The sequence below is a fragment of the Ovis canadensis genome, chromosome 22 (assembly GCF_042477335.2).
Source record: "Ovis canadensis isolate MfBH-ARS-UI-01 breed Bighorn chromosome 22, ARS-UI_OviCan_v2, whole genome shotgun sequence".
NCBI classification, from domain to species: domain Eukaryota; kingdom Metazoa; phylum Chordata; class Mammalia; order Artiodactyla; family Bovidae; genus Ovis; species Ovis canadensis.
Genome location: NC_091266.1, coordinates 34,951,273 through 34,963,537, shown reverse-complemented (window position 1 = coordinate 34,963,537; position 12,265 = coordinate 34,951,273). Strand labels below are relative to the sequence as shown.

The 12,265-nt window shown below is 45.5% G+C and overlaps 1 protein-coding gene across 13 annotated transcripts in view; it reads left to right on the top strand.

The window, feature by feature from the left end:
• Window positions 1-11,800, top strand: part of PYROXD2 (pyridine nucleotide-disulphide oxidoreductase domain 2) — a 49,698-nt gene extending 37,898 nt beyond the window's left edge. For 5 of the 13 annotated variants that reach the window (XR_011252131.1, XR_011252125.1, XR_011252121.1 and 2 more), the window contains one exon: window positions 11,625-11,800. The gene's annotated coding sequence lies outside the window, so the exon portion shown is untranslated. Of the gene's footprint in view, window positions 1-155; window positions 3,119-11,624 lie in introns of those variants that run through there. The other 8 variants (XR_011252124.1, XR_011252120.1, XR_011252117.1 and 5 more) reach the window with 4 other exon arrangements.
• Window positions 11,801-12,265: the final 465 nt, after the last annotated feature.

Sequence of the window (12,265 nt, the reverse complement as noted above, 5' to 3'; positions counted from 1 at the left end):
TCAGTTATGTCTGACTCTTTGTGACCCTGTGGACTGCAGCACACCGGGCTTCCCTATCCTTCACTATCTCTGGGAGTTTGCTCAAACTCATGTCTATTGAGTCAACAATGCCATCCAACCATCTCATCCTGTCACCCCCTTCTCCTTCTGCCCAGTCTTTCCCAACATCAGGGTCTTTTCCAATGAATCAACTCTTCATATCAGGTAGCCGAAGTATTGGAACTTCAGCTTCAGCATCAGACCTTCCAATGAATATTCAGTGTTGATTACCTTTAGGATTGACTGGTTTGATCTCCTTACTGTCCAAGGGACTCTCAAGAGTCTTCTCCAGCACCACAGTTCAAAAGCATCAGTTCTTTGGCGCTCAGCCTTCTTTACGTCCGTACGTAACTACTGAAGAAACCATACCTTTGACAATACGACCTTTATCAGCACAGAATGGCCTGCCTCAGAGAATCTTGCCCCTCTGCCTGACTGTTAATCTAAAGTGCCTTTGTTCAGGACCCTGTCCACCTGTAGCTGACAGGAAGAAGTTAAAACATCCTCTGCCTTAGACTGACCTTTCGAGGAGACATATGCAAGACGAATGGCCTTTTTACATCGTTTCCTCACCTCCCCCCATCTCTGATCTATAAAAGAACCTGGCACCCAGACCCTGATCATATGGTTATTTTGAGACATTAGACTGCCATTGGTCATATTCTTTGCACCAGCGCCTCGTCCCTCAGTGTCCTGCGGTGAGCAGAGCGAGCTCGGACTCAGTAACATTGGGATACAGGGTCTGTGCAGACATAAACAGGTTAAGATGCGGTCATTAGGGTGGGTCCTGATGCATTTTGACAGATGTCCTTACAGCACGAGAGACTGAGAGGCACACTCTGCAGAACGTCCTGTGAAGACATGGGCAGAGGGAAGACAGCCGCGTGAAGACAGAGGCAGAGCTCGGAGGTGCGCTGCCATAAGCCAGGGGACAGCTGGGGCTTCCAGAAGCAGGAGGCAAGGAAGCATCCTCCCCTAGAAGCTTCGCACCTGGATTTCCAACTTCCAGAATAGTGAGACGAGAAATTCCTGTTTTTGTCGGCTTGTGGTACTTAACTTTCGGCTGCTCCAGGAAACAAATGGCTTCCCAGGTGGTTCAGTGGAAAAGAATCTGCCTACAATGCAAGAGACAAGGGTTCCATCCCTGAGTCAGGAAGATCCTCTGGAGAAGGAAATGGCAACCCACTCCAGTATTTTTGCCTGGGAAATCCCATGAACAGAGGAGCCTGGTGAGCTATAGTTCATGGGGTCGCAAAAGAGTAGGACCTGATTTAGCAAATAAACAGCATGAGCAGGAAGAGGCCTCTAGCAGCTCACAGCCCCAGAGGCTGAATGCCTTGCAAACACAGGGGGAGTGGCAGCTCCTCACCAGTGTCTTCACCGTGACTTTCCCGTTTCTGTGATAGCAGCATCCAAGCGCTTTGGAGCCTCCCTCCCCCGTGGCGGGGGGCGGTGCGGGGGGCACACAGCCCAGGCATGGAGAGGGTGGATGATGTCTGGGCACCAGGAGGTTGGGGGGACCTGGCAGGCACCCTCTCTTCCTCCCTGGGGGTGCCGTTCTTGGTCGGGTGCCTCTAGCAGGACCACTTGACATTTTCTTTTCCACACACCATTTGGCAAGGGCATGGGATTTGATGAGCCATCCTGCCCTTTGTTGTTTTTTTCTAGGACAAACGCAAATTGCTGATCAGATTATCAGGGGAGGGGCTACGTCTGTAGAAAATGAGAAGATTACACATTATTTCAGTTTCAGGTTTAACATTTTGTAAAGCACCATGCAGGACTTGATCGGGTTACAAAATATTCTGTCATCTGTCTGACCATGAACTTCCACCCAAAGGAGGGAGGAGGCTTCCCCATTGCAACAATGGTACCAGCCAGTGTGAGGTCAGTGGTTATAGATGCTCACCAGATGTAGAGGATGACTCTAATTTTACACAATAAATGTGCTTGTGAATCTATCTGTATATGAAAATACCTAGAAAGGAAAACACCAAAGTGTTCTCTCTCCAGGGTAGAATTATAAATGTTTTTATTTTACTTTTATCACTTTTCTAATATTGCTGCAATAAACTAGGAGGAATGATGTAATAAAACTAACAAAAGGAAAACCACCTATGGTTACAGCTCTTGAGCACAAATATTGTAATTATTTTGATGCCTGATGGACAGATAAAAACAGGAGAGAGCTGTAATAATGTATGAAACTACATAATATGTAACATTAACCCTTTCTTACTCTATAAAAGAATAAAGAGGGCTTTTTCCAGGGAAACACTTTTCCTCCTAGTTGTAAACACATTTCCCAAGTTTAAAAATTTGTGGTTTCACTTGAAGTCATCACAAGCATCTTCCCGTGCTTCTTCATTCTTAATAATCATGATATTTAACAGGTGCATAACACTCATTAAGTACATAATCCTTCATTTACGCAGTCTCTACAGCTGAACATTCTAATTTTAGGTTTGGAATTTTAAACTTACGAATTTTGTGTTTCACTTCTATCAGAAATTCAGAGCACCAGACGATTTACAGGTTGTATTATCCCCTTTATAATCCCATTGGTTTATTTTTCTTGATGAGCAGTAATTTATAGCTCTCTTTCTGGCTCGTATGTATGTGTTTGTTTGTATCTCATCAAAGCGTTGTCCACTTTTCTTTAAATTACAACTTTTTTAATGTCCCCAGCATTTTGTGTCCCCAGATGCAAGCTGATTTGCTCTCCTTCATGGGATGGCAACTTGCCTTCTCCTGAAGCTGAGAGAAGGCCTGCAGAAATCAGTTTAGAGCAGAGATTCTCCTGACATGTCTGCTCCATGAAGTTGGATGCACCTGGTCCAAGGGAGGAGGGTCTTCGCTGCTCTGCCATTGTCTTGGGCTCCCGCCAACACTCACGAGCTGAAAATCAGCCGAGCTGCTGCTTTAGCTGTTTGACGGGAGTTTGGATTTGAGGCTGTTTCGCTCCATGCCAGCCAGGTGGCATTCAGGCCACTATTTTTCTCTGTGCTACTAGTCCTGTTGGAATGACAGTGATTGCGAGTGTCAATTGATACTGAGTAAAAGGATACTGTTTCTGCCACCGGGTCTCCACTTTCCTGAAACACCAGGGCTATTTGTGAGTCCTGCCCTCCCTTCCCCCGCGTGACTCCCCTCACTTTCTGCCAGGAGCCAGATACGTCACAGTGTCACTCTCATCCTCTGCCTGTGGTTAGACCACCAAATGGCCGCTGAGTTCTTTCTGGCAAAGCCTGGGCACGGCACTGCTTGGCAAGACACCTGAGGAAGAAAGCCATGTGATCCTTGGACTCAGTGATGCTTCGTGTCTCTTTCAGTGATGGCATTCTGTGAACCTCTATCCAAATCTTTCCACTTTCCGCTTTTTAATTTAAAATCTGGATTGTGTAGGATTTCAAACAGAATATAAGAAGTCTCTGCAGTGACACAAGTCGTGATCCTGCTGCAGGGAGTGGGACTTCCCCAGACCACACAGTGAGGGGCAGAAGCAGCCTGGAAGCTGAAGGGAGAGGCTCCGTGAGTGGTACACAGACAGTAAACCCAGACCAGCTGAAAACAGGGACGTTTCAGTGGTACTCAGCTAAGGATTTTCCCCAGTCCTTGGTGAGGAGTGACTGGAAATTAACGTCAGAATCCCACAGTATCGCTGTATAGTTCACAATACGTAATTAGGCTTAAGTTTACTTTACAGTGAGCCGTCTGTGATTCTCATTTCAGAGTGAAGTTTCAGATGGTCTCAACCAATTCCTTTGCTCTCTTTAGAAGTTCTACAGTAAAAATGCTATTGGATGTCATTACAATTATAAACCTGTAATAGAGGTTCCCCTAGTGATGTCCAAGGGAGAAGGCAATGGCACCCCACTCCGGTAATCTTGCCTGGAAAATCCCATGGACAGAGGAGCCTGGTGGGCTGCAGTCCATGGGGTCGCTGCAAGTCGGATGCGACTGAGCGCCTTCACTTTCACTTTTCACTTTCATGCATTGGAGAAGGAAATGGCAACCCACTCCAGTGTTCTTGCCTGGAGAATCCCAGGGACGGGGGAGCCTGGTGGGCTGCCGTCTATGGGGTCGCACAGAGTCAAACATGACTGAAGTGACTTAGCAGCAGCAGCAGCAGCAGCTGTGATGTCCAAACAAGATTCTAACTCCCAGAGTGAGACCACCAGGTTAACAGAACCCTTATCAGAATTCTGCTTTCACAATGCTTAGTTTCTACCGGAGATACTGCCTGTCACAGCAGTGTCAGAGGGCTTATCCATGCAGGCGGGCCCTCACTTCACAAGCATGTATTGAGCACTTCTGATGGGGCAGGTACTGCCCTGGGTGTTAGGGATACAGCCAAAAATAAAACAGTCCATAACCTCAGGAAGCCTCTGGGAATTAAGTAAGCAATAAAGACATGAGTGGGAATAGGATTTTAAGAAGGGATCTGGAATACTCGCTAAGGGACAAGGATTTGGAAATCAATGAGAAAATAGTAAAAAAAAAAAATGTCTGATGTTAGACCAAGCCCATCTTGTGACAGACCAGTTCCCTAGAATCTGTATGGAACATTTAAGATGAGATGAGAGGCTGCTTTCTGTCTCATGCTCTGAGGGCATGCATAGCACAAGCAGTGAGATTTTGAAGGGTTTGGGCAGCTTTGAACCTCAAGATGTCAGGTGGCAAGCATCCTGTAGTGTGTGCAGATGGTTTGAAGTGGGGCGTGCAAGCGAGGGGAGGGATTCACGTCCCCCTGGAGTAGGGAGCGATGAAGCTATTAGGGAGCGATGACTGAAATGCTGATCTTGGAGCGCAGCTGCAGGAAGCCTGGCCAGCGAGATCCAGGCAGGCGATGGGAAAGGGAGCATTTTATCGGGTTCCAGCCTTGCCCGATGCCAAGGGGAGGAAGCGAGGATGAGAGGCAAGGAAGGGAGTCTGCAGGCAACCCAGCTTTGTTAATGCTCAACCTCAAGAAGTTTAATTGCCATGAAGGCTTTAAGCACTTGGGTTCTCAACAAAGGACAGAGAGCTTAAATCAGAGCTTCTAAAATGACTGTTGGAATTTGTAAGTCTGCCTTCAGGCCATTTGGCCTTGGGATGTGTGATGGAGTCTAGCGAAACCTCACCTATCTGCAGCACTTGACCTTGAGAAGAATCTGACGGTCTAGATGACTGCGCTCCAGGCTCCCACCCGCTACTCCTCAAAACCTCCCCTCAGTTATTGCGGTTTCTAGCTGCATTTCCTGCTCTGTCCACTTATCCGAGTGGCCTGGCTTCTCTTGATAATAATGAAAATTATAGAAATGCCTCTTTGTATCTGTGTATAGCTCACAGCTTACAAATTCTGACAGTTTTTACTTCATTTGCTAGAACGACATGTAGACTGAAGCAGAGTACATGGTATATCTCCCCATTTTACAGCTGAGCAAACTGAGGCTCAGAGAGCAGATGGGTATTTTCTCAGAGTATCATAGCTGGTAAGTGGTGTTAGACGTCCAATTCAAGTTGTTTGAGGATAAAGACCACTGCATTATGACTGAGTGGTCTTTATAAGACAGTTGTGTCTACACCGTTGACTTTGAGCAGCTGATTGGTCTTCAGCCTTAGCTCCGGATGTTAAGTTTTCGAATGAGGACTAATTCCTGAGAGAAGAAACACTCCCTCCCAGCAGCCAGGTTTGGAGGATAGAAGGAGATGGTGGTAATGATGGTGGCCGCCCCAGTGGCAAGAGTAAGACTCAGTGGGCAGGGCCCTGCCCCAGCCCTAATCCAGTTTGGAGTGGCCAGGATCGTAGTCCCCCACACCTGGAAATTTTGGCATAGTAGTTTATTTGTTGTTTGGGCACTCAGCATCCATCTGACTTCATTTGCTGACAGCACATAGAGAGCTAAATGTTTATCTGTGCCCCGCCCCTACACTGGTACCGTATTGGGGCTCTTCTCAGTCCTGGCTTAGGACACACAAATGGTGCTGATACAACCAGTCAGGCTGTATCCTGGGACTTTGACAGTTCCTCAAAGTGAGACAGAAATTGTTAGAGCAAATTTATCCCCAAGGCAGTGCCCCAAGGCAGCTATTAATTAGTTTCTCCTGCACAGACCCCAGACAGACTCTAGTTCATGTCCCTTTCAAAGTCCTGTTCTTAGACATGTCACTGGATTCTGAAAGCCACCTGGTGCCCCTCTAAAAAATTCCCTTGGATGTCAGTTTCTGTCACTTGCAACCAGAGACCACCTCTACCTCCCTTCCCTTCCCCACATCCTTCTTCTCCTCTGTCTCCTTCTTAGGGGAAGCAGAAAGGCATAAAGGAAAGAGCCATAGAATCTAAGTAAAAATCTGAGTTTGAATCTAATCTCTGCCAAGGCCTAGATTTAACATCAAATTAACAGTGATTTACATGCACCTGGGACACTTTAAGTGGTACTCTTATCAATAGATCATGAGACATCAGGTCAATTAAAAACAGTTTCTAAGTTAAGTAAGACTAAGGAAATAATTCATAAAGCTGAGGGGAGAACTGTTTATCCTGGGACAAGGCGCGGAGCCGGAGCAAGATCCACAGGCCTCTCTCCATCTGTGAGGGGAGCTTTGTCCTAGATACTGTGGGAAAGAGGACAGGCTTGAAATATCCTCTACAAAGAAGAGTAAATATGCCGGGGAACCAGGGCACCAAGTGACACAACCGTCCCTTTCACTTGGGATAAAGAGGGCACAGAGCCAGGGATGGCGCCAGTGAGAGTCGGAAATTGCAGCGACGTCAGGCTGGCACCGGCTCAGGAGGCATGTCGGGGACCTGGACGACCCTTTCCTGTTGTGCCTGGTCTCCTGTTTCACGCCACATGTGGCAAGGTGGGGTGGGGAGGGGGTGTCATCAGGGCTGCGTGCATTACCCAGAGGAACATATGGGTCCCCAGGCTGTAATTAGGCTTCAGGAAGTCAACAGACAGCTCAAACATCAGGGTCTGACTCAAGACTTTGAGATGTGGAGTGAAGTCCAGGGCTACTGTGCTTCAGTCCCTCCCGTTTCAGTTGCCGTGAGCCGTTTCCGTTCTGTACTCATCACTCTGAGTCTCTTTCTGTCCAACTTAAAAACAGCATTTTTAGGTGTTTGTTTTTAATTTGGTTCCACACAGCTTCCACCAGCCCTGGAGGCTGAAGCATTTCCTGCAGGAACGGCAGAAGTCCCTCTGGGCTGCCCACCGGCCCCTCCTTTGTTCGGAGCCAGAATTCAGTTCCCTCAAGTGATGTGTGTGCCTGTAGCATGACCGTGCCCAAGTAAGCGCTCCAGGGTGGGCCCCACCTGGGCGCCACCCATGGGCGCCCATGGGCCTCCTGGGGGTTCCTATCAGATGAGGGCTATGGGAACTAGGCCCTGGGCGTGGCCCATCTAGAGTTGAGTCTCTAACCTAGAACTTCCGAAGTTGTTAAAACCTCTGTCTGTGAGCCCTCAGAGAGTTGAGCCTGCAGTTGGACAGAGCAGGAAAGAAGAGGTCTCTTTCGGTGACCTCCCTGCAGGGGCGTCAGCTCCAGGATGCTGATCCCAAAGGGCACATTACTTCCCATCTCCCTCCTTTTTCTCATCACCTCCAGGGATGAGGGTTGGAGAATCCCACTGCTGTGGACTAATGTCTGCCTAGAGAGAGGCTGTGCTCTCTCAGGTGAGGATCTACTTGGTAGCTCCCTTCAGGTGTCTGATTGAGGTGGACTTCTGTGGGGTCTCAAGGCATGTTTTCACTGTGATTAATTTGTGTTACTCTCCAGGGTGGAGGTGAGGGGAGAGGGGCAGGGGTGGGCAGGTTCCACCCAGCTCCCCAGCTGCATGAGTTTGAATCTCTATCCCGACATTTGCTAACTGCATGGACAGGTGACTCAGTGATCTCTGAGTGATGCTTCCTCATCCCTAAATGGAGATACCAGTGCTTAGAGAACGGTGGTGATTAAATAAGATAAAGTGGGAAGCATTTGGCACAGTCCCTGCCATATAGTAAGGGTCTATAAATGTTAGTCCCCTTTCTGTGGCTGGTTGATGGTAGTGATGGCCACCATCTGTTCCCTGGGGTCAAGACAGGTCAGTATGAAAAAACACCCTGCCTGATTAGAGGTCTGCATGAGCATTGGAGTGGCAGCCTCCTGCAGGTATTTATCATCTTTGGGCTGCTTCTGCTGCTGTGCTGTGTTTAATCATGTCCAACTCTTAGAGACCCCAAGGACTGCAGCCTGCCAGGCTCCTCTGTCCATAGATTTTTTTCCAGACAAGAATAGTGGGCTGGGTTGACATTTCTTCCTCCAGGCAATCTTTCCGGCCCAGGAATTGAGCCCACATCTCCTGCGTCTCCTGCATGGCAGGCGGATTCTTTACCACTGAGCCGTCGGGGAAGTCCACCATCTTCAGGCTAGATAATATTTAAAGTCTCTTTGGTTTTTAATGGTCCATGACTAACGGCATTCAAGGCACAGCCATGCCACCCAGAGTCCAAGTTACTTAGGGTGGTCATGGGAGAAGGAAGATGGGTATTAAAATTTTCTTGTCTGGGTTTTTCACCCAGGAAACTGAAAATTGGTTAGTCTGGTCTAAAGTCCTGCCCACTGCAAACATGTTGGCCACTATGGCCCAAACAAGCAAACAACCTGAAACCTTAGAAAACAATAGATGGAAAGAAAAGTGGAGGAAGGATTAACAGAAAATTCAGGTTCCTTTGGGAGGAGAGAAGGCAATTCCACTGGGGTGAGTAATATTCTTGGTAATATTCTATTTTTTAAGCTGGCTATTAAGTACTTGGGTGTGTAGTATGTGAATATTTTGGGGATATTCACAAAGTTGTGCAACCATCACCACGATCAATTTTAGAAAATTTCCATTACCCCCAGAAGAAACCCCATAACTATTTCTCTCTAAGCCTCCCAGCTCTAAACAACAAGTAATCTACTTTCTCTCTGTAGGAATTTACCTATTCTGAACTTTTCATATAAGTGTGGTCATACAGTGTGATATTTCATGGTTGGCTTCTTTCTCTTAGCACGTTTTCAAAGAGCATCCTTTTGGTAGCATGTATCAGTACTTCACTCCTTTCTAGTGCTGAATAATATTCCATTATGTGGACAGACCACATTTTATTCATCCATTTATCAATTGATAGACATTTGGGTTGTTTCCACTGTCTGGCTGTTATGAGCAATACCACTATGAATATTCATGTACAAGTATTTGTGTCCACATGTATTTTTACGTCTCTTAGGCGTATACCTAGGAATGGAATTGCTGTTATATGATAAGTCAGTGTTTAACGTTTTGAAAAACTGCCAAACTGCTTCTCAAAGTAATCATACTGTTTTACGTTCCCAGTACATACAGCAACATATAAAAGGCTGGGTTTCTTCACATCCGTGCCAACACTTGTTATTGTCTTTTTTAATACAGCCATCCTAGTCAGGATAGAGTGGTATTTCATTGTGTTTTTTATTTGCATTTCCCTCATGGGCGGTGATATTGATCATCTTTTCATGTGTTTAGTGGCTGTGTGTATATTTTTTTTGGAGAAAGGCCTGTTCAGATCCTTTGTACATTTATTTGTCTTTTTATTATTGAGCTCTATGTGTTCTTTATATATTCTAGATACAAGACCCTTATCAAATACAATTTGCAAAATTTTTTCCTCCTATTTTGTGGGAGAAAATTTTTTTCTTTTCCATTTCTTGATCAAGACTTTGGTCTTTTTTTTTTTACGTATTTATTTATGTATTTGGATATGCTGAGTCTTAGTTGAGGTGCACGGGATTGTCAGCCTTCACTGTGGCATGAGGGATCTTTTTTCTTTTTTAAGTTGTGGCATATGGGACCTAGTTCCCTGACCAGGGGTTGAACCTGGGCACCCTGCATTGGAACCTTGGAGTCTTAGCCACTGGACTACCAGGGAAATCCCAAGACTTAGGTCTTGAAACACGAAAATTTTTAGTTTTGATGGCGTCAAGTTTATCCACTTTTTTCTTTTGTGTCTGTGTGTTTTTGATGTCACAGCTAAGAAACCATTGCGTGACCCAAGGTCATAAAGATTTTCCTGTGTTTTTCCTGAGAGTTTTATAGTTCTAGTTTTTATATTCAGGTATTTGATCCATTTTTTTACTAAATTCTTTGCATATGGTATGAGATAAAGATCCAACCTCATTCATTTGCATATGGATACAATGTATTTATGACCTAATCTCAGAAGTGACTTCCATTATTTCTGCCATATTCTATAAACCACACAGGCCAGTCCTCTTACAATATGGAGAGACTACACATCCCCCTCTAGCCATGAAGACTATGAGGCACAGGACATAATCTTGGAAGCTGGTTACCATATCACAGACTTTCAATATTCATAAATTAGAGAAATCCCTTGATATTACCTTTACTGAATAACAAAAACGAGGTTACAGGATACTCCCTCAGCTATAAATGATAGCTAACCTCTTCCTTTATTATTGATTTACTTTCTTGTGTATCCTGGTAATATTACCATTTGTCATTTCTTGGTCAACTATTTGGTTCCAGTCAATATTCCTAACCATTATTTCTAGTCCCCACCTATTACTAGTTGCTACAAGCAAGGGATTTTTAAAATGGACTTTTAAAGTAATTAATCTTATTTTTGGCTGTGCTGGGTCTGCATTGCTGCATGCAGGTTGCTCTAGCTGTAGAGAGGAGCTACTCTCTGATTGTGTTGCATGGGCTTTTCACTGTGGGGAATTCTCTTATTCAGAGCACAGACTTCAGGAGTGGTGGCACCCAGGCTTAGCTGCCCTGTGGCATGCGGAAACTTCCAAGACCAGGGATCAAACCCATGTCCCCTGCTTTAGCAGGCAGATTCTTATCCACTGTACCACCCGGAATGTTTTTTATACCCATTAATTGAGAAAGGAAATGAAGAAGGAGTTAAATGACTTGTCCAAGATCGCCCACCCAGCCAGGAAGTGGTAGTCAAGTTCTAAAACCTTGACTTATGAGGCTTCAGATTCCTTCCTTCCACCCTCCCCAAATGCTGCCCCAAAGTGTCCTCTGAGGGCATATCGGGTCTGCCTCTGCCTGCTTCTCTGCTCCCTCCATGCCACTTCAACCTGCTCATTCTTAAAATCAGCATCCTCCAAATGCTCAGACGTAGATGCTGAGGTGTCCTCAGCGTTAGTTTGCATCAGATCAAGTGCAAGTTCTGGAAAGTGGGTGCAGTGTTGGTGCCGGGTCCCAGGGGGCCTGCTCAGTTCAGCTGCCATTCTTGTTGCCATAGCAGATTTCCGAGGTGTGTGCCAAAGTACAAACAGAATCCAAGTACATTTTTATTTGCATTTTATAGTTTATTTTGAATAGCCGAGCTCCTTAATAGTTATCCAAAGTGTATTATTTTCCTTTAAAAGCACACTTTAAAATGTTTCACAGCATCAAATACAGTTTTATTACATCTTAGAATCAAAGTGTTTTCTAAAACTAATGTCTGATTTTATGACTCAAGACTATGGGAAAATAAGCTGAGTTACACAGTCAAAAATTACATTACTGGATGCTTCTATGTGTAGTGGGTATGATATGCTCCCCGCTTTCTTTCTCATTTCAGGGGAGTCAGAGACGAGCCAATGGACATACCGACTACAGGACTACTTTTGATTCCCAAAGATACTGAAAGCCATTTTCAAGCATTAAATTCTTTGTACCTTTTTGAAAAGATGAGACATCGCAATCTGGATCTTTTTCACTATAAGTATTTGCCAATAAAAAACAAACAAACAAAAACAGCTCATGTTTCTCTCCTTTAAAACACACACAGCAAACCACACAGGCAGGGATTCTCATTGTGCTCTAGTCCTTCCCAGCTCACCTCCTAACCCCTGGGGATTTTGTGTTTCCAGGGAGGGGCAGCATATTGGAGAGCTAATTCACTCAACAAACTTCAGAAAAAAAAAACAAAAGTGGATTTTTTAATAGCCATGAAATGGCTCATTCATTTTGCTGTATTCAGTTGCTTTATGGCCCTCAGGTGACTCTTAAGCCCCTCCAGGTCACAAAAACAAGCTTGTCGTTTCCGAGGGATGCCTGCAGCTGCAGAGGGCATTCTGAACGAAGGCACCCCTTGTTGTCATTGTTGTTGTTCAGTCGCTCAGTTGTGTCCAGCTTTTTGTGACCCCATGGACTGCAGCACGCCAGGCTTCCCTGTCCTTCACCATCTCCTAGAGTTTGCTCAGACTCATGTTCATTGAG